The sequence below is a fragment of the Triticum urartu genome, chromosome 5A (genome assembly GCF_056163025.1).
Source record: "Triticum urartu cultivar PI428250 chromosome 5A, HENAU_Tu73, whole genome shotgun sequence".
NCBI lineage: Eukaryota > Viridiplantae > Streptophyta > Magnoliopsida > Poales > Poaceae > Triticum > Triticum urartu.
The window spans coordinates 642,711,890-642,734,119 of record NC_141877.1 but is presented as its reverse complement, the minus strand read 5'-3'; the positions used below and the strand labels follow the sequence as shown (position 1 = coordinate 642,734,119).

Below are 22,230 nucleotides of genomic sequence, written 5' to 3'. Positions count from 1 at the left end.
TTAGTAACTCGAAACAGGAGTTGCAGAATAAACAGAGACTAGTTAAGGGTGAAGTGACGATGTGTGTTGGAAGTGGTTCCAAGATTAATATGATCATCATCGCACACTCCCTATACTTTCGGGATTAGTGTTGAACCTGAATAAGTGTTATTTGGTGTTTGCATTAAGCATGAATATGATTTGATCATGTTTATTGTAATACAATTATTCATTTAAGTAAGAGAATAAATTGTTGTTCTGTTTACATGAATAAAACCTTATATGGTTACACACCCAATGAAAATAGTTCATTGGATCTCGATCGTAGTGATACACATAATCATAATATTGAAACCAAAAGATGCAAAGTTAATAATGATAGTGCAACTTATTTGTAGCACTGCCGTTTAGGTCATATTGGTGTAAAGCGCATGAAGAAACTCCATGCTGATGGGATTTTGGAATCACTTGATTATGAATCACTTGATGCTTGCGAACCATGCCTCATGGGCAAGATGACTAAGACTCCGTTCTCCGGAGCGAGCAACTGACTTATTGGAAATAATACATACTGATGTATGCGGTCCGATGAGTGTTAAGGCTCACGGCAAGTATCGTTATTTTCTGAACTTCACAGATGATTTGAGCAGATATGGGTATATCTACTTGATGAAACATAAGTCTGAAACATTTGAAAAGTTCAAAGAATTTCAAAGTGAAGTGGAAAATCATCGTGACAAGAAAATAAAGTTTCTACGATCTGATCGCGGAGACAAATATTTGAGTTACGAGTTTGGTCTTCAATTAAAACAATGTGGAATAGTTTCACAAACTCATGCCATATGGAACACCACAGCATAATGGTGTGTCCGAACGTCATAACCGTACTTTATTGGATATAGTGCAATCTATGATGTCTCTTACCGATCTACCACTTTCGTTTTGGGGTTATGCATCGGAGACAGCTGCATTCACGTTAAATACGGCACCATCTAAATCCGTTGAGACGACACCGTGTGAACTATGGTTTGGCAAGAAACCAAAGTTGTCGTTTCTTAAAGTTTGGGACTGCGATGCTTATGTGAAAAAGTTTCAACATGATAAGCTCGAACCCAAATCGGAGAAGTATGTCTTCATAGGATACCCAAAGGAGACTGTTGGGTACACCTTCTATCACAAATCCGAAGGCAAGACTTTTGTTGCTAAATTCGGAGTTTTTCTAGAGAAGGAGTTTCTCTCGAAAGAAGTGAGTGGGAGGAAAGTAGAACTTGATGAGGTAACTGTACCTGCTCCCTTATTGGAAAGTAGTTCATCACAGAAATCTGTTCCTGTGACTACTACACCAATTAGTGAGGAAGCTAATGATGATGATCATGTAACTTCAGATCAAGTTACTACCAAATCTCGTAGGTAAACCAGAGTGAGATCCGCACCAGAGAGGTACGGTAATCCTGTTCTGGAAGTCATGTTACTAGACCATGACGAACTTGCGAACTATGAGGAAGCGATGATGAGCCCAGATTCCGCGAAATGATTTGAGGCCATGAAATCTGAGATATGATCCATGTATGAGAACAAAGTATGGACTTTGATGGATTTGCCCGATGATCGGCAAGCCATAGAAAATAAATGGATCTTCAAGAGGAAGACGGACGCTGATAGTAGTGTTACTATCTACAAAGCTAGAATTGTCGCAACAGGTTTTCGACAAAGTTCAAGGTGTTGACTACGATGAGAGTTTCTCACTCGTATCTATGCTTAAGTCTGTCCGAATCATGTTAGCAATTGCCGCATTTTATGAAATCTGGCAAATGGATAAACAAAACTACATTCCTTAATAGATTTATTAAAGAAGAGTTGTATATGATACAAAAAGAAGGTTTTGTCAATCCTAAAGGTGCTAACAAATATGCAAGCTCCAGCGATCCATCTATGGACTGGTGCAAGCATCTCCGAGTTGGAATATACGCTTTGATAAGTTGATCAAAGCATATAAGTTTTATACAGACTTGCGGTGAAGCCTGTATTTACAAGAAAGTGAGTGGGAGCACTACATCATTTATGATAAGTATATGTGTATGACATATTGTTGATCGGAAATAATGTAGAATTATTCTGCAAAGCATAAAGGAGTGTTTGAAAGGAGTTTTTCAAAGAAAGACCTCGGTAAAGCTGCTTACATATTGAGTATCAAGATCTATAGAGATAGATCAAGACACTTGATAAGTTTTTCAATGAGTACATACCTTGACAAGATTTTGAAGTAGTTCAAAATGGAACAGTCAAAGAAAAATTTTCTTGCCTGTGTTACAAGGTGTGAAGTTGAGTAAGACTCAAAGCCCGACCACGGCAGAAGATAGAAAGAGAATGAAAGTCATTCCCTATGCCTCAGCCATAGGTTCTATAAAGTATGCCCTGCTGTGTACTAGATCTATTGTATACCCTACACTGTGTTAAGCAAGGGAGTACAATAGTGATCTAAGAGTAGATCACTGGACATCGGTCAAAATTATCCTTAGTGGAATAAGGAAATATTTCTCAATTATGGACGTGACAAAAAGGTTCGTCGTAAAAAGTTACGTCGATGCAAGCTTTGACACAGATCTGGATGACTCTAAGTCTCGATCTAGATATATATTGAAAGTGGGAGCAATAAGCTAGAGTAGCTCCGTGCAGAGCATTGTTGACATAGAAATTCGCAAAATACTTACGGATCTGAATGTGACAGACCCGTTGACTAAAATTATCTCACAAGCAAAACATGATCACACCTTAGTACTCTTTGGGTGTTAATCACATAGCGATGTGAACTAGATTACTGACTCTAGTAAACCCTTTGGGTGTTGATCACATATCGATGTGAACTATGGGTATTAATCACATGGTGATGTGAACTATTGCTGTTAAATCACATGGCGATGTGAACTAGATTATTGACTCTAGTGCAAGTGGGAGACTGAAGGAAATATGCCCTAGAGGCAATAATAAAGTTATTATTTATTTCCTTATATCATGATAAATGTTTATTATTCATGCTAGAATTGTATTAACCGGAAACATAATACTTGTGTGAATACATAGACAAACAAATTGTCACTAGTATGCCTCTACTTGACTAGCTCGTTAATCAAAGATGGTTATGTTTCCTGACCATAAACAAAAGAGTTGTTATTTGATTAACAGGATCACATCATTAGGAGAATGATGTGATTGACATGACCCATTCCATTAGCTTAGCACCCGATCGTTTAGTATGTTGCTATTGCTTTCTTCTTGACTTATACATGTTCCTATAACTATGAGATCATGCAACTCCCGTTTACCGGAGGAACACTTTGGGTACTACCAAAAGTCACAACATAACTGGGTGATTATAAAGGAGTACTACAGGTGTCTCCAAAGGTACATGTTGGGTTGGCGTATTTCGAGATTAGGTTTTGTCACTCCGATTGTCGGAGAGGTATCTCTGGGCCCTCTCGGTAATGCACATCACTTAAGCCTTGCAAGCATTGCAACTAATGAGTTAGTTGCGGGATGATGTATTACAGAACGAGTAAAGAGACTTGCCAGCAACGAGATTGAACTAGGTATTGGAATACCGACGATCGAATCTCGGGCAAGTAACATACCGATGACAAAGGGAACGACATATGTTGTTATGCGGTCTGACCGATAAAGATCTTCGTAGAATATGTAGGAGCCAATATGGGCATCCAGGTCCCGCTATTGGTTATTGACTGGAGACATGTCTCGGTCATGTTGGGTCCGCACGCTTAAGGTTACGATGACAGTTATATTATGAGTTTATGCATTTTGATGTACCGAAGGTTGTTCGGAGTCCCGGATGTGATCACGGACATGACGAGGAGTCTCGAAATGGTCGAGACATAAAGATTGATATATTGGAAGCCTATGTTTGGATATCGGAAGTGTTCCGGGTGAAATCGGGATTTTACCGGAGTACCGGGAGGTTACCGGAACCCCCCGGGAGCTAAATGGGCCATGATGGGCCTTAGTGGAAAAGAGAAGAGGCAGCCCTACATGGGCCGCGCGCCCCTCCCCTCCCTTGGTCCGAATTGGACAAGGAGAGGGGGCGGCCCCTCTCTCTCTTTTCCACCCTCCACAAGTCCTAATCCAACTAGGACTGGGGGGGGGGGGGGAATCCTACTCCCAGAGGGAGTAGGACTCTCCTGGCGCGCCCTATGTGGCCGGCCAGCCTCCCCCCTTTGGTCCTTTATATACTGAGGTAGAGGCACCCTAGAACACACAAGTTGATCCACGTGATCTATTCCTTAGCCGTGTGCGGCGCCCCCAGCCACCATAGTCCTCGATATTATTGTAGCGGTGCTTAGGCGAAGCCCTGCAGCAGTAGTATGTCAAGATCGTCACCACGTCGTCGTGCTGACGGAACTCTTCCCCGACACTTTGCTGGATCGGAGTCCGGGGATCATCATCGAGCTGAACGTGTGCTAAAACTCGGAGGTGCCGTAGTTTCGGTGCTTGATCGGTCGGGCCGTGAAGACGTACGACTACATCAACCAAACGCTTCCGTTGTCGATCTACTAGGTATGTAGATCATACTCCCCCTCTCGTTGCTATGCATCACCATGATTTTGCGTGTGCGTAGGAAATTTTTGATATTACTACGAAACCCAACACTAAGGGGGGATATCACATCTAAGGGGAGCTTTACTCTAAGACTTGAGCTAAAGCAACTCTAAAGATGTGAACACAACAATGCTTTATGTAAAAGTGGTAACCCCACTTGAGCTTAAACGATGAGTATGACCTATGATCAAGTGTTCTCACTTGACTCCTAAGTCAATATACTCATATATAGATGACCTTGTCATCGCAAATTGCTTGATAGATGCTAGAATTGGTTGTGCATGCCTTGTCACATATTTCACTTGCCATCTTATTGTGTGAGCATGCTGGTTGCATATTTTACTCATTCGAGGACATCCACTTGTTGTTTTGATTGTTTGGTTTTATTTCCTTTGCCAAGTGGATGGACAAGAATGCCTAAGAACCTCCTCTAGCTATCTATGCTTTTCTCGTCTCAAACTCTATTCATGCTACATCACAAAATTTGATCAAGTTAGAGTCGAACCACTCTGTGTGAGGAGCGCTCGGAGTCCCCGATTCGTCATAGACTTAAACTTCCAAAACCTCTTTATGATTCTCGGTATGACTGATACCCTACTTTCGGTCCTACCGAGATCATTAAGTTGATCTAGGTTTTCGATCTCGGTGCAACCGATTTGAACCATTCGGTCACACCGAGTTGCAACAACTGTATTCAGTTTTGCATCTCGGTGCCACCGAGTTGTTCCACTCGGTCACACCGACAGGGTCGGGCTATATATAGTCACGGGCAAAAATTTGGAAATTTCTCCAAACCCCTTCGCCCGCGCGATAGCCTGCTCTGCCAACTTGGTCTCCGGATCGTCTCCTCGCCGCCAGCCGCCTCCAGTCGCTGGTCTCCGTCGCCGTCAACGGAAATTCAACCCCGCCGTTGCCGCCGTAGCGAGTCTCCGCCGAACTAGGGTATGGACTCGATCTTTGTGCTATTCCCCAATCTGATTCTTAGCACATTGTGATCATCATGATTCTTGCCACGTTTGTTAAACTTCTATCCAGTCAATGAAATCGTAGATTAGGTTTAATTCGAAAATTTTAGGGTTAGGTTTCCACCGAAACCATCTCGGACCCACCGAGTTGAAAAACTCGGTCCCACCGATTTGGCTTATGCCATTGCACAAGTGAGACTCGGTCTGACCGAGAATTACTTATCGGTGTGACCGATTTTGGAACTCTGTGAAACCCTAGCAGTCTCGGTGCCACCGAACTATGACTCGGTCTGAGCGAGTTCACTAGTTTAGGTGCCAAAACTGCTTCGGTATCACCGAGTTTAGAAATCGGTAGATCCGAGATGCTTTCAGTGGGAAACTAACACTAAGTTTTTGAATTATTCTTTTGCAAAAATCTCTGCATTTTGTGATGCTCATCCACTCTATCTCATCTATAACCTATTCATAGGGTCAGCAGTCAGAGTTTGCATCATGTCAGACCAAAGTGATAGCCAGAACTTGTCAGAGCAGCAAGTGCAGATGAGTGAGGGCACTAGTCCCTCAAGTTCCTCAGATGATGGCAGCAGGAGCACCCCTAGCAATCTGCCTAAAGCTGCCACAAGACAGAGAAAGAAGAGAACCACATACTAAGAAGATGAGGATTATGTGGCAGAAGAGGAAGCAACTTCCAAGAGAGTTGAGCCAGCACAGGGTATAAAACCAGGGATGAAGATCAAAAGGCCAGCAGGCAGGCAGCCTATGTCAAAGGCCAGAGCTTCAACTGAGAAGCCCACTCCCATTGAGCCAGTTGCTGCTGAAGGCAAGAAGAGGAAAGAAAGGGTGAAGAAAACTGTAGCCAGAGTGCTTGGCAAGGCTTCCATCATGGAAGATGAGGAGGAAGAAGAAGAGGTAGCTGCACCAGCACCTAAGGCACCCAAGCTGATGGGTGATGCCATAAGAACAAGGGCAGCTGCTTCCAAGGCCAAGCCAGCTCCAAAGCCAAAGCCAAAGAGGAACACAAGAAGCATCCCAGCTACTGAGAAGAACAAGGCCCCAGTGCCTGAAGCTGCAGAAGAAGAAGAAGAGAATGTTCTTAGTAAGCTCAAGCCCAAAATCCCAGACCACAACGATGCTCATCCTGTGGCTGAGGATATGAAACTCAGGAGAGATTCAGGGCTCCGGAAGTGGAGAGAAGCAGACCCGTATGCTTCAAGGAGAAGGACTGCAGTTGACTACAGGTTTCACACCAAGGAGCAGCAAGACTTTTATGAGACAGTGCTGCTAGCCAAGAAGCCAATTGTCTGTGATATGAGATGGGTTGATTGGCAATACATCAAGGACAACGAAGAGTACTACCCTGGAGTGCAGGACAGCTTCAAGGCATGTGGAGTAGAGGACTTTGTTGGGCAGAAGCTCACAAAGTGGAACGAGGAACTCATCATGCAGTTCTACTCCACAGCCCATTTCTATCCAGATGGCAGGATTGTATGGATGTCAGAGGGTACGAGGTACCAGTCTAAAGTTGCTGAATGGGCTCAGCTGATTAATGCCCCAGAAGAGCATGACGATGACTTGGACATTTATGCCAAGAAGAAGATGGACCACAACTCAATGTCAAACATGTACAAGGAGATTCCAAAAGAAGCACTTGATACGTTCAAGTTTGGCTCAGTACACTATCTTCTGTCAGGGCTGCCAACCATCAACTGGATTCTTAGGCACACCCTATTGCCCAAGTCTGGAGATCACAAGATGATCAGGGGCCACGCGATCAACTTGCTTCATATCTTTGACGTGCCACAGAAATTCAAAGTCATGAGCCTTATGATTGAAACAATCAAGAGGATAGCAGCAGACCAGAAGAGGAGCTGTGGATATGCCCCATAGATTCAGGAGCTCATCAACTCTAAGATGGGCACGGGCATATACTTATTGGACAAGGAACACCTGCCCATCCGTCCAGACTTTGAAGATAATCAAGTGGTCATGACTGAGAATGAGCCATCATCTGCCCAAGCACAAGCCAAGAAGGAGAAGGCGAGGAAGGAGAAAGCTGCCAAGATGCCTACTCAAGAGGAGGCATCTGAATATTTCCTGAAAACCAAACAAGAGCAGCTTGGTTACTTGATTGCATCCACCCTGCGGATTGAGCAAGGACTAGCCACCCTAACTCAGAACCAGGCAAGCTTAGAGAGGATCATGGAACAAAAGTTCTATGACTTGGATGTCAAAGTGACAGAGATTCAGACTGCAGTGGAGCAGCTCCAGGATGGCATGCAGGAGAGGAGAGGCAAGACTACAACTGATGCCTTTTCCAGAGTGCCACGAGGTCCGAGGTCGTCTGCAGTGCCAGTTGCTGACCCCAGAGCCACCACGTTTGCACCAGCTACAGCCTCAGTTCCACCAGCTCCAGCGTCCACTTCAGCCTTGACTCCGACCACGTCTACAGAAGGATTCGTCCTTGGAGTGCTCCGGACTCCACCACCACCTGAAGATCAAGCCTGAGTGTCGACTTAGCACTATGCATTTTCTAGGAACTTTTTGGTAACTTGTTGCCAAAGGGGGAGAAAATGTATATATCATAGGCTTCGAGAGAGAGTGTTGCTTTTATTCTCTCTTGTTTTATTTGGTGGTTTTTCGAACTTTGTTTGCTTTTGTGTGAGATACTATGTCATTGCTCATGAGACATTGATGATCATGTGTTTGATCATAAGCTACACTTAATGTTTGCTTAATATTATCATCTTATCTATCTTATGTGATCATTCACTATTCTTGGTGATGAGTGCATGTATTTCATTCTTATCATTTTAAGCGCTCCACCAAGATGTATGTGACATGGAAGAGTAACCCATGACTCTAACTCTTTGTGCATTTTAAGTCCAAAGCAAATTTTAAATATGCACAAATTTAGGGGGAGCTCTTACTTGTCACATACTTCTCAAAGCGACGATATATTTCATGCTTATTATCATTTGTCGAAGCTTTGATCTATATGTTGTCATCAATTACCAAAAAGGGGGAGATTGAAAGTGCAACTATCCCTAGGTGGTTTTGGTAATTCATAACAACATATAGCTCATTGAGCTAATGGTATTCCAAGATGACTATTTCAGGAAAGCTCAATGATTGGCATGGCATGGATGTGAAAGTGGAACCCTCAAAATGCTAAGGACAAAGGATTGGCTCAAGCTCAAAAGCTCAAGACTCTTCATTTTATATTTTAGTGATCCAAGATCACATTGAGTCTTTAGGAAAAGCCAATACTATCAAGGAGGGATGAGGTGTTGCTTAATGAGCCTTTTGCTTCATGTGCTTAGTGATATGCTCCAAAACCCTCAACTACTTTCCCATATCCACATATGACCTAAACCCTAAGCCAAACTCGGTCCTACCGATTCTTTCTATCCGGCGCCACCGAGTTTCACTTGTCATAAGCCACTTCCAAACCCTAGGAATTCGGTTCTACCGATAGGGATCTCGGTCTCACCGAGATGGGATTCCAAACTCTCTGTTTCCCTTCCGTAACTTTTCGGTCTCACCGAAAGAGCGAATCGGTCCCACCGAGATTGCAGTGTAAACTCTATGTTTCCTTTTTGTAACTTTTCGGTCTCACTGAAAGAGCAAATCGGTCCCACCGAGTTTACCTGACCAACTCTCTGGTTAGCTTATTACCAAACTCGGTCTCACGGAGTTTGTGTAATCGGTCTCACCGAGATTACGTTATGCCCAAACCCTAACCATATCGGTCCTACCGAGTTGCATGTCAGTCCCACCAAAAATCTCTAACGGTCACTAGGTTTACCTTTTTGATCCGACCAAGTTTGTTGATACGGTCCCATCGAGATTGGAAAACTGTGTGTAACGGTTGGATTTTGTGTGGAGGCTATATATACCCCTCCACCTCCTCTTCATTCGTGGAGAGAGCCATCAGAACACATACACAATTCCAACTCATATGTTCTGAGAGAGAACCACCTACTCATGTGTTGAGACCAAGATATTCCATTCCTACCATATGAATCTTGATCTCTAGCCTTCCCCAAGTTGCTTTCCACTCAAACCTTCTTTCCACCAGATCCAAATCCTATGAGAGAGAGTTGAGTGTTGGGGAGACTATCATTTGAAGCACAAGAGCAAGGAGTTCATTACCTACACACCATTTGTTACTTCTTGGAGAGTGGTGTCTCCTAGATTGGCTAGGTGTCACTTGGGAGCCTCCGACAAGGTTGTGGAGTTGAACCAAGGAGTTTGTAAGGGCAAGGAGATCGCCTACTTCATGAAGATCTACCGCTAGTGAGGCAAGTCCTTCGTGGGCGATGGCCATGGTGGGATAGACAAGGTTGCTTCTTCGTGGACCCTTCGTGGGTGGTTGCTTCTTCGTGGACCCTTCGTGGGTGGAGCCCTCCGTGGACTCGCGCAACCATTACCCTTCGTGGGTGGAGCCCTCCGTGGACTCGCGCAACCGTTACCCTTCGTGGGTTGAAGCCTCCATCAACGTGGATGTAGGATAGCACCACCTATCCGAACCACGGGAAAAACATCCGTGTCTCCAATTGCGTTTGAATTCTCCAAACCCTTCCCTTTACATTCTTGCAAGTTGCATGCTTTACTTTCCGCTGCCAATATACTCTTTGCATGCTTGCTTGAATTGTGTGATGATTGCTTGACTTGTCCTACAATAGCTAAAATCTGCCAAGAACTAAAATTAGGAAAAGGTTAAGTTTTTATTTGGTCAAGTAGTCTAATAACCCCCCCCCTCTAGACATACTTTCGATCCTACAGGTTGCAAAAAAGCAGAGGATGGCAGATAATCAGTGGATGTACAGTGGTTTTATCCGAGTGGATCACGAAAACCGATGTGTATTTGAAGGAGATATTCCGTCATCCAATGAGAATTATCCCACCATGCCCCTGTGCGACATGTGCCAGACGTCACCATAGAAATCAGACGGACATGAGTGAGCACCTTCGCACGCATGGATATATGCCAAACTTTGACATGCCGCCGATAAACATAGCCGAGCAGGACCGTGGTAGAGAGGAGGTGATGCGACAACGCATCGATGGATATGAGGACGACGGGGTCAGGGACATGCTAGATGATGTCATTGTTGCAGAAACGGCAAATGCGACACCTTCAGAGAATGAACCGGAGGAGCCGGAGGCAACCGCAAAGGCCTTCTTGGAGGTCTTGGCCTCGTCGAAGAAACCTCTTTATGTGGGTGCGAAAATATCTCAGCTGGATGCCATCTCGCAACTGATTGCAGTCAAGGCTGAGTATGGCTGTAGCCAGAAATGCTTCGAAGCATTCCTGGGAGTATGGGCTAGCAGCCTCCCTGAGGGTCATGAACTGCCGAAAAGCATGTACGATACAAAGAAAATCATGAAGGCACTCTCTATGGATTATGAGAAAATAGATGTTTGCCCGAAGAATTGCCTTTTGTTTAGGCACGAGTATGCGGATGACAAGTACTGTAGGAAGTGCGGTTCGTCTCGGTACATTGAGGTGGTCGGTGAGGATGGTGAGAAAAAGCAGCTAACCATCCCCGTTAAGGTTCTTCGGTATCTTGATTTTATAAAAAGACTGCAGCGCCTTTTCATCACGAAGGAGTCTGCCAAAATGATGAAGTGGCACAAGGAAGGTATAAGGTACAATCCAAAAAAATCATACATCCATCGGGAGGGGAAGCATGGAAGTCATTCGATGAAGAATACCCCGAGGAAGCAGCCGAGGCTGGGAATGTCAGAATAGCCATATCAGGTGATGGGTTGAATCCATATGGTATGTCGTCCAATCCATACAGCTGCTGGCCTGTGTTTGTAATTCCGCTCAATCTTCCTCCCGATGCCCTAATGCAACGGAAGACCATGTTCTTGTCGCTCATCATTCCGGGGCCTGACTACCCGGGGAAGCAATTGGGTGTGTTTATGCAGCCGCTTGTGGATGCTTTGCACCATTCTTGGTACTTTCCGAGGTTGACATACGACCGGGATCTGCAGAGAATTTTTTTGATGAAAGTTTGGTTGCACTATTGCATGCATGACTTTCCCGGCTATGCTCTATTCTGCGGATGGTGTACAAGTGGTAAGATGCCATGCCCAGTGTGCATGCAGGCTCTGCGAATGATTTGGCTGAGTAAGGGTGGCAAGTATGTAGCCTTTGACCTGCATCTACAGTTCCTCCCTCCAGACCATCCAGACAGGGAAGACAAGAAGAACTTCATGAAAGGCCGGGTTGTTCATGAAGTAACCGAGATTCCAACATTTTCGGGGGCAGATGTTCTTGCTCAGCTAAAAGCTCTCAAGCCTAAAGTCAAAGGCAAAGGCAAAGCCAAAGCCAAAGGCTTCGAGGGATATGGTGAGACGCACAACTGGACGCACATTACCCCCTTCTCGCAGCTTCCCTATTTCAAGGACCTCAAACTTCCTTACAATATTGATGTGATGCACACCGAAAAGAATATGGTAGAGTCCCTTTTCCACACGATCCTCAACATTCCTGATAAGACAAAGGATAACGTAAAAGCTAGAGCCGATCAACAGAGAATTTGTGATAGACCATGCCTGAACATGAAGCCTCCCACAGGCGGTCGAAAAAACTGGTTCAAGCCAGATGCTGACTTTGTCCTTAAACCGCCAGAAAAAAAAGAAGTACTTATCTGGTTGAAACAAATTTTGAAGTTCACCGATGGTTATGCATCAAATATAAGTAAGGGAGTAAATCTTTCAACGGGCAAAGTGACCGGCCTGAAGAGTCATGACTACCATGTATGGATTGAGCGGATAATGCCGGTGATGGTTCGAGGCTATGTCCCCGAGCATGTCTGGCGAGTGCTTGCCGAGCTTAGCCATTTCTTCCGCACGCTCTGTGCTAAAGAAGTAAGTAAAGAGGTGATTGAAAAATTGCGTAAGAAGGCACCGGATTTGATAGTCAAGCTAGAGAAGATCTTTCCGCTAGGCTTCTTTACTCCGATGACACATCTCATTCTGCACCTCACGAACGAGGTATTGTTGGGGGGCCCTATGCAAAATTGCTGGCAGTACGGCCCTGAGAGGCAGAACAAGCATCTCCGACAGAAATGTGGAAACAAAGCTAAGATTGAAGCTTCCATAGCTGAGGCAGTTATCCTAGAGGAGGTGTCAGACCTCAGGACATCATACTATCCAGACCACGTTCCCCATCTGCATAACAAGGTGCCTCGATACAATATAGAAGAGCCCAAGTATCAACCCAGGCTCGATCTATTCAACGCGCAAGGTGGGTGGGCTGGGGCCTCGAAATCTTATAACATGCCACGACAAGAGCGGGAGGACCTCATGTTCTATATCTTGCACAACATCAAGGAAGTTGAGGAAGTGTGGATGAGGTAATACCACTACACCATTCCTTTATGTCTTCCACATCATCATGTTTCATGTTCACTTAGTCCCGGTCTAACACCGCTTATCTTTTTTTAGTGATTTCGTTCAAGAGGAATGGACGGGAGTGAATCCTCCTACTGAGGCGGAGGCACTTACGCTTCTCCGTCATGGAAACCCTGGACGTAAAAATTTTGTTGCTTGGTTCATGGAGAAAGTAATTTTCCACACTCCCCTATTAAATACCTACTTCAACATTTATTAGTTAACCGAACTAATGCACGCAACAATTTCCATTATACTTGTAGGGAAAAGATCCGAACATATCTATGGATGATGAATTGAGATGGGTTTCCATGGGTTTTGACCCTGCCGTCATGACATGTAAAAAGTATGATGTGAATGGGTATCGCTTCCATACAGAGGAGCACCAAAACAGCCGCCCCGATCCCAAAACTATAAATACTGGAGTGTACACCCCCGGTCAAAATTCAGTAGACTACTACGGAAGGGTACAAAATATATACGAGGTTAAATTCCGCCAGGGGCGTGAGACCCTAAGTCTGCCTGTGTTCAAATGCCGATGGTTCGATCCGCGGGAGGGGGTAAAACATACGCCTTCCATTGGTTTGGTCGAAGTTAAACCATCAACCGTCTATGCCGGAGCCGATCTATTCATTGCGGCTACCCAAGCTACACAAGTATATTATCTGCCTTACCAATGCCAGAAAGTGTATCTAAAGGGTTGGGAAGTTGTGTTCAAGGTGTCGCCACATGGTAAGCTACCAGACCCGAATGAAGATGATTACTACAACATTTACCCCATGACATACGAGGGAGTGTTCTATCAAGAGCAACCTGATGATGATGATGATGATGATGATGTGGTTAGAAACGATGATGCTAGACCATTGGGTGATGATGATGTGGACCCAAACGTCGACGATGGACGGAATGATGGTGAGACCATTGTCAATGAAAATGACATACTTATGCTAGAAAAGTTAAACGAAGACGCTGATGACGAGGAAGAGCCTCCACCTCCGTCGGACAACGAAGATGATATGATTGATAGTGATGATGAGACGGACCGAGGAAGAGGTTACAACAATGATGATTCATATGGGTTCTAGCAGATGTACGTTTCAAGTATTTTTTTTCTATAGTTTAGGAATATGCCTTTTTTGCATTTTTATTAATGTGTTTATTATCATGCCTTTTCCTTCATTTCATTAATTTACTAATTGCTTTTTCTCTTTTCAATGCAGGTTCGTGGAACATGGGCAAGGGGAAGGCCGACGGCGTGGGTTTCCTACGCAAGGTCGTCGGCCTGCCTAGTCGGAGTGGTCGAGCACGTAATCCTCCCCCTCGGCTACTTGACGATGACTCCTCACAGGGAGGTCGAGGGAGAGGTGCCCCTAGAGGAGGAGGGGGCAGGGGGAGAGCCTCTAGAGGACGAGGTGCTGGGGGGAGAGCCACTACAGGGGGTCGCGGCCAGAAAGAGCGCACCCTCACCGACTTAGGGGTGTTGTCTTCGAGGCCCTCTAGTGAGGTAGCCTCCTCTAGTGAGGTACACTCTAGGAAGGAGGAGGAGGAGGTGGTGGTGGAGGAGGAGGAGGAGGTGGAGGAGGAGGCAGGCGAGGAGGAGGAGGAGGAGGTTGGGGAGGAGGTTGGGGAGGGGGAGGCAGGCGAGGATGAGGGTGGTGGCGGGGATGATGGTGGTGACGGGAAGGGGGTTGACAAGAAGGGGTGGCTGCGTGGCAACGCAAAGCTACCAAAGCAGGTTCCTGCTACTGAGGAGCAGAAGGGGCTCATTGAGCCCACGGGAAAAGAGTAAGTGGTTCATTATTTTGCTTGTCACATGCTTATTCCGGTTGTTATTTATTTTGCTTGTCACATGCTAATAGTTCATTCTTTTGCAGCAACTGGATATATTCTAAAGGGGTCCGTATTCCCAACGGCCTCATCACCGTCTTGCTGAAGTTATATTGGCCGGGGTTGTACTGTCCTGATCCAGTCAGGCAGTCGGACTGTCGGGTTTTCGCCACGAGCTGGGACCACTGGGAAGCGGCCCGCCACGCGGACCATGAGACCCATGCCAAGGCCGTGATCACTACTTTCTGGGTGAGTTCTCTTTAGAAGCACAAGTCCATTCTAGTTTCATGAATAATTTAACTCATGGCTTCTTCCATTCTTGTTTCATGCATGATTGTAGACATTCTATCGAGTTCTTCCAGAGCACAGGGCTAGAGCGGACCAGATCGTGCTGCCCCAATGCAAGAAGAAGACCCGCCAGATGCAGTACGAGGTGCGCTATGTGGCCATCTCCACATACTACCACGACTATCTTGGTGTGAAGATGACCAAGGAAGAAGCGCGGAGGATGGCCATTACCTTGGAGAGGCACGAGTTCTTGGCGGTAAGTATAAAAGATTTTTCATTATGCTTTCATTACCTTGTGGTACATTATGCTTTATGCTTTATGCTTCCATAACACCAATTTGGACACACCTACATGCCATTATGCTTTTATTATGTAGGTGTTTCCAAATTGGTGTTATGGAAAAGACGAGTCTTGGGCAGCATTGGTGGATCTTTGGTGTGATGAGGCTGGAGCCTGGGCGGCTATGAGAACCAAAAATAAGGCTAACCGAGGGACGGAGGGAGTACATGCTCAGGGAAACCGAAACCACTATCTCCACAAGGCGGTTAATGTATGACTAACCCCATTAAACATTCTTCTTCTTCTATTTACCATCACTTTCTTATGTATGACTAATCTCTGTTTGGTGGTGCAGGAGGAGAAACTGAAGCGGCCGCTCTCAGACATGCAGGCGTGGGAGATCGCCCATACGCGAAAGGACTCCAAGCCTGGCGAGCCCCAGTACTACGGCAAGAAGACCGCGGGGAGGAAGCAGGCCTACTCCGAAGCGTATTTGAAGTTGCATCCTGACACACTTGACCCCATTGCGGCGCCTCTGGACGACAGGGCGGTGGTGAGCATGGGGCCCAAGGAGCACGGTCGGGAGGCGATTCTCGATCCTGTGATCACTCCTAGTATCTCCTACACACAGCTTCGTCGGATCGACCCGAGCCTGAGCCAGCGCACGAGCCAGCCAGTGACCAGTACACAGTCCCTCTTTCAGGAGCAACAATCTGTAAGTATTTTCCCTCTTATCTTCATTGCTCACTTCATTTTCCGCATTTAGTAGTTTTATGAGTTCCATCATGTCATACCGTAGGCCTACATGGAGTACACACGCCAGGAGACCATGGCGTGGCATCAGAGGCTTTATGAACACCAAGTGCAGAGGGATAGCCAGATGCAGCAGGCTTTTCAGGATATGGCGGCCGGCAGGTGTCCTCAGTTCCCTCCAGCACAATGCCCTCCAGCACAACCAGTGCTGATGAGCTTTGAGGAGTTTGTGGCACAGAACGCTGGCCCCTCGCCGGTTAGTTCATCCCCAATCTATTCACCCAAAGCATGTCATGCCTTTCAACACAGTCATATATCCCGTGCATATGTCTTTTCAACATCCAGGGAACATGTGGATCTACCGTTGGCGGTGGTCTTCGCAGCACTCCGGAGACACGGAGCCCGACCACTCCGATCCACGGAGGCGGAGGCGGTCTTGGCGGTAGCGCTGCCGCTAGCAGTGACGACCTGGGCTTTGGCCGTCTTGGCGGTGACGACCTCCGCGGTGCTCGATGATCCTTGTGTGGTGATGATGCTTGAGATGACTTGTGTGTGGTGATGATCATTTAGATGACTTGTGTGCTTCTCTATATGCTTATGTTGGTTGTGATGATGTTCATTTAGAGACTTGTGTGTGATGATGCTTATGCATATATTGTTGTGATGGTGCCGGATGATATCCCGTTGTGTTTTATATGTCTATCTCATCATATATATCTGCTGATATGTGCTGCTATTTGAATTGAATTGATCTGAAAACAAACAGAAAAAAGAAAAAAAAGCAAAAGCAAACTATGCCGACAGCTAGGCCGTCGGCATAGGGCTAGCGTGAGCTCCCAGTAGCTGACACGTGGGCGCCTATGCCGACGGCCTAGCCGTCGTCTTAGTTTAAAAACTGTGCCGACGGCTAGGCCGTCGGCATAGGCGCCCACGTGTCAGCTACTGGGAGCTCTGTATGAAGGACTATGCCGACGGCCTGGCCGTCGGCTTAGTTTCAAATTATGCCAACGGCCAGGCCGTCGGCATAGCCTAGTCCTAGAGCAGCGGCTGGTCGCCACGTGGCACACCTATGCCGACGGTCGAGCCGTCGGCATAGTTTTTGACTAAGCCGACGGCTAGGCCGTCGGCATAGTGGTGCCACGTGGCGACCGTTCGTTGGGCAGACTTGACGGCGGCCGCCGTTAGGCGTGATAGTTGCCGACGGCCAGGGCCGTCGGCATAGATGTACGGCCCCCGTCGGCGTATCATATATGCCGACGGATTGTCTATGCCGACGGCCTCCCTGGCTGTGCCGACGCATATGTTGCCGACGGGGGCCATCGGCATAGGCCTATCCCGACGGGACTCAGGGCTATGCCGACGGCCCTGGCCGTCGGCATAGGGGGCGATTCTGGTAGTGATAGCAGAAAGCCAACATGGATCTCGCATAGCCTCACGCACGGTTTTAGGAATGGGTGAGGTGGTTGATGGGGCTGTAGTGGCATGGCGTTGTTCATATTTGGGGTTAGGGAAGAATTTACCAGCCTGGGCTCTTGTTTGCATTCTGTGGGTAGGCACAGGAGGGGGTTGACATCGGGGAGTCGGGGCTGGCGATGGTGTGGGAGCGGCGACCGTGTCGGGCTGTGGCGGAGAGGTGACCGGGTCGGGCTGTGGTGGAGAGCGGGCTGGTGAGAGAGCTCGAGAGCCCGACGTGGCAGCATGGTGGGATGGAGGTGGAGAGGCCAGCGAGGTGGTGTTTGTAGCTGGCGCAGCCATGGGCGGAGGTGATGGCTGGGAACGGGTATGGGTGGGTATGACAGGGAGGTCATCGAGGAGATCAGCGACCGGTGCAGTTTGTGGTTGGTCGGTGCGGAACGGAAAGCTGTGTTCATCGAACACGACGTGGCGAGATGTGATAACCCGACCAGTGGCACGGTTGAGCCACCGGTAGCCTTTGTGATCTGCGGTGTAACCTAGAAAGACGCAGGGGGCCGAGCATGGCGCGAGCTTGTGAGGCGCAGTGGCTGCTAGGTTTGGAAAACACAAACAACCGAAGACTCGCAGGGTGGTGTAGGTGGGGTGGACATCGTAGAGGAGGAAGAACGGTGTTTGGTTGTGTCGTGGTCGGCACGGTCGTCGGTTAAGGAGGAAGGTGGCAGTGTTGAGGGCTTCGGCCTAGTATGGGAATGGCATGTGTGCGTGTAGGAGAAGTGTTCTTGCAATGTCATTGAGTGTCCGGAGTACACGCTCGGCGCGGCCGTTTTGCGGCGATGTGTAGGGGCATGACAAGCGGAGCACGATGCCTAGCGATGAGAAGAATTGGCGTGATGCATGGTTGTTGAATTCCTTCCCATTATCGGTTTGTACAGTGAGTATGGATAGGTTGAAATGGTTGTGGATGAATGCAGCGAACGTGCAAAGAGTGGGTAGCACATCGGACTTGTGACGGAGCGGAACGTCCATACAAAGTAGCTGTAATCATCAAGTAGGACGAGATAATACTGATAACCGGAAACACTAAGCACGGGAGAGGTTCATACATCACAATGTACAAGCTGGAAAGGGAAATACGACACATGTTCGGAAGTGCTAAATGGTAGACGAACACTTTTGCCTAGTTGACATTCTTGACAGACAGTGCTAGGGCTAGATATATGATCCAGCGACGAGCTCGTGAGAGTGCGGTCCAAAGCATCGGCGCCGACGTGCCCAAGACGTTGATGCCATAGATCGCGGGTGACGGCAGCCAGGGCATGGTGGGTGTGGCTTGGTGGCGATGGGGAGGACATGGGGTAGAGCTCGTCGTCGGCGGAGTTACATCGGAAGATCACCTTCTTCGTTCTTCGGTCCTTAACAGAAAAACCAAGGTCATCAAACTCGACGTTAACAGGATTGTGGCGTGCTAGGGCTTTGACAGATATGAGATTCTTGATAAGGTGCGGGGAAACTAGAACACGTTGTAGGGAGAGAGGTGAGTGTGCTGTAGGAATGGTGTGATGGCCAATGTGCGTAGCGGGGAGCGAGGATCCGTCGCCAACTACTATGCAAGAGGAAGAACAGGGAGTAGCAGAGGAGAGCATACCGGGAGATGACGCCATGTGGGTGGAGGCGCCGGTATCCATGTACCAGTCGGAGCCAGGCGGCGCAGGCTGCTGTTGCTGCAGAGTCATGGCGTTGAGCGCCTGTACCAAGGCGCTCTGGTCCCAGGCAGGCGGCGTGTTGGAGTTGGGCGCACTGCCGGAGAGAGCACCGTACAGAGGATGCGGCGGCACTGCTCCGGCTGTCCAGTGTGCCGGCATGGTTGGAGGCGGCGGCGCCGCGTTGGCGCCGTAGTGCGTAGCCACACCGGCGAAGGGAGACGCGCCAGTTGGGCGGGGCCCAAGGATGCCCGCACCAGGGGTGTGAGGGCGCCAGGGCATCGGCCATGCATGGACCATGCCAGTCCAGGGCACGGGCGCCGGGGCATGTGGGCGAGGAGGAGTCCCGCCACCAGCAGGCGGGGCGGAGCCCCCGCTGGAGTGCGAAGAGGAGCCCCTGCCGGAGTAGTTGCTCTTGCCCTTCCCTTTGTAGCGCCCCCCGCCGCCCGAGTTGCGGGCGTTGGTGCCCCCACCGCCTTGCCCCCCGCCGTTGTGGTTGCCTGGCGCGCGCCAACGTGGAGCGCGGTCTCCATGCTGTGCTCGGCGGATTGCCGGCCCTCCTCGAGCAGAAGGAAGGCATGGCAGCGAAGGAGGGAGGGGAAGGGGCTCTGGATGGTGAGGATGGGCACGGCATAACGAAAGCGGGGGTGGAGACCGCGGATCATTTTAAGCACCTGGTCACGGTCGTCGACGGGAGAGCCAAGGTCGGCGAGACGGTCGACACACTCCTTGAGTCGGGCGAAGTAGGTCAGGATCAATGAGGACCCCTGCTCGATCCGCCGGAACTCGGTGGCCTGAAAGACCACCTGATGCTCGCGGTTCTCCAAGAAGAGGCTGCAGATGGCGGCCCAAACCTCGCCGGCGGTGGCGCCGCGCTGGTGGACGAGCCCGAACACCTCCGGGCTGATGCGATTGTAGAGCCATGACACGATGTGTGCGTCGTCTTGCAGCCACACCGGATCAGTGGGACGAGGCGCGCCGGCGATGTGGTCGAGGACGGCGTACTTCTGGAAGGTGACTTCAAACAGAGTGCGCCATCGGGAGAAGTTGGGCGGGTTCAGGCCGAGGACGAGCGGAACCTGCTGGTTGATGAAGACACCGGCGAGGGGGGAGAGGTCGCGGACGCCCGTGGAGGACGATGCAGTCAGGTCCGGCAGGAAGAGCGGGCCGCGGGCGAACGCAGCCGGCGTCAGTAGGGTCTGGGTGGAGGAGGAGGAGACCGGCGTGGCAGGTGTGCGTGGCGCGCCGCCGGTTCCATGGCCGGTGCGAGGGGGAGGAGGAGGTGGGGGAGGAGGTGGGGGAGTGGGAGATGCCATGGCGGTTCCAGGAGAAAGGCAGCGGAAAAGTGGTTTAGCGACGAAGGAGTAAACCAGCGTCTGATACCATGTGGATGGATAGAATGAGAGAGCAAAGCACCCTTTATGGTGCTGCCATTGCCATTGCCAAGAATATATAGGCGCGGGGCGCCAGTACAACAAGGACGAAGGTGCGTCAGTACATGAGAGAGAGAGAGAGTGGGCGCGGGGCTCCAGTACGTGCATGGGATCATGGGAGATGCATGCAGTACGTGAGGTAGTGGAGCTAACTGCTAACAGAGATGAAGGCAGAGGAGCTCGATCGGGCGGCGTCGCTGGAGCATGTCGAGATCACCGCGGCGCTCAAACGGGGCAGCAGAGGGAGATAGAGCAGGCCCTCGTCACGGCGGCGCTCGTGAGGGACATCAGGGGGAGAAGAAGGCGGCGCTACCGGGGCGTCTGGGAAAGGGCGGCGTGGCCGCGTGCTTCGTCCCGTCGGTCGCCGGCGCGACCTCCATGTGGCGCACTGGCGGCTAGGGTTGGGGTCGAGCGAACCGGGTGGGAATGGGACAGTTGGAGGAGAAGGGCCTACTCCATTCATCGGGAGAGAAGGCCTGCTAATGCAGCGACGTACACGGTCCCGGATGAACCATGGGCCTTCAAAAATGTTACCCGAGTAGCGACCCTTCGCGAATCAGGCCAGTCGCGGTCCACGGCGCGAGCTAGAGTTATTCCCGCGTGAATCGGACGACCTAGAACTATTGGATCGCGAGAATGGATGGTTGAGAATCTGATAGCCTGAGATGGCTCGAAAAATGCTCGGTTATAATGTTTCTAAATTACCTCTTGTACTCGACGTCGACGGCGCCGAGCTTGGCGAGCCGCCCAGCCATGCTGGGGCGGGCCATGGCGGCGAACGCCGGGCTGCTCATCACGAGGTCGGTGTCGTTCGTCTTGGTGCTGGCGCGGTCCGTGACGACGACCTTCACGCCGGCGGTAGCGCAGAGCTCCTCGTCCTCGCAGCGCACCTGGAAGCACGCGCCGCAGCCGACCCCTTGTCTGTAGAGGGCCGGGCCCGCCCCGGCGAGCAGGTCGCCGTTGAGGGACGCGGCCGCCGCGCGGTACCCGCAGGAACCGGCTGCAAGGCACGACAGTCGAACAATCAGAATCATGCATGCGACATGTATAGGTAGAAAGAGAGCATGTGTATTCAGGTGTATGAATCGTACCGGCGAGGGTGACAGAGGAGGCGTAGTAGGCGGCTCTGGTACGGTGCACGCAGCGGTCGCAGGCGGAGGCGAGCAGCGGGAGGGCGCAGAGGAAGAGGAGCGGGAGAAGGATGGAGCAGAGAGAGACAGCGATCGTTTGTTTTCTTTTCATGCGGGTGGTGGATCCTTCCTTGTGCCTCACGACGGCTTATATACACCTGCCATGGGTCTACAACTACAACCTCGGTCTTGTTCACTGACAGGCACAACTGGGTAAGAGCATCTCCAAAGAACGGTCCATATGCGAATCAACCTATGGTTGGATGGTTAGAGAGACAGTGATATCACCAGCCAATCTTGATGCTCGTATTTTTTTTAAAGAATGGTTCATATGTAAAAATACCTAACTTTTGGATTTCGAGAGCAAAAAACGCTGCTTCAACAGATGATCCATATGTAAAAAGAATTACATCACCGCCTCCCGGAGATGTAAAATACAAC

The 22,230-nt window shown here is 49.1% G+C and overlaps 1 pseudogene; it reads right to left on the bottom strand.

Moving 5' to 3' along the window:
- Positions 1-21,901, bottom strand: part of LOC125528338 (expansin-like A1) — a 42,471-nt pseudogene extending 20,570 nt beyond the window's left edge.
- Between the last annotated feature and the right edge of the window lie 329 nt (positions 21,902-22,230).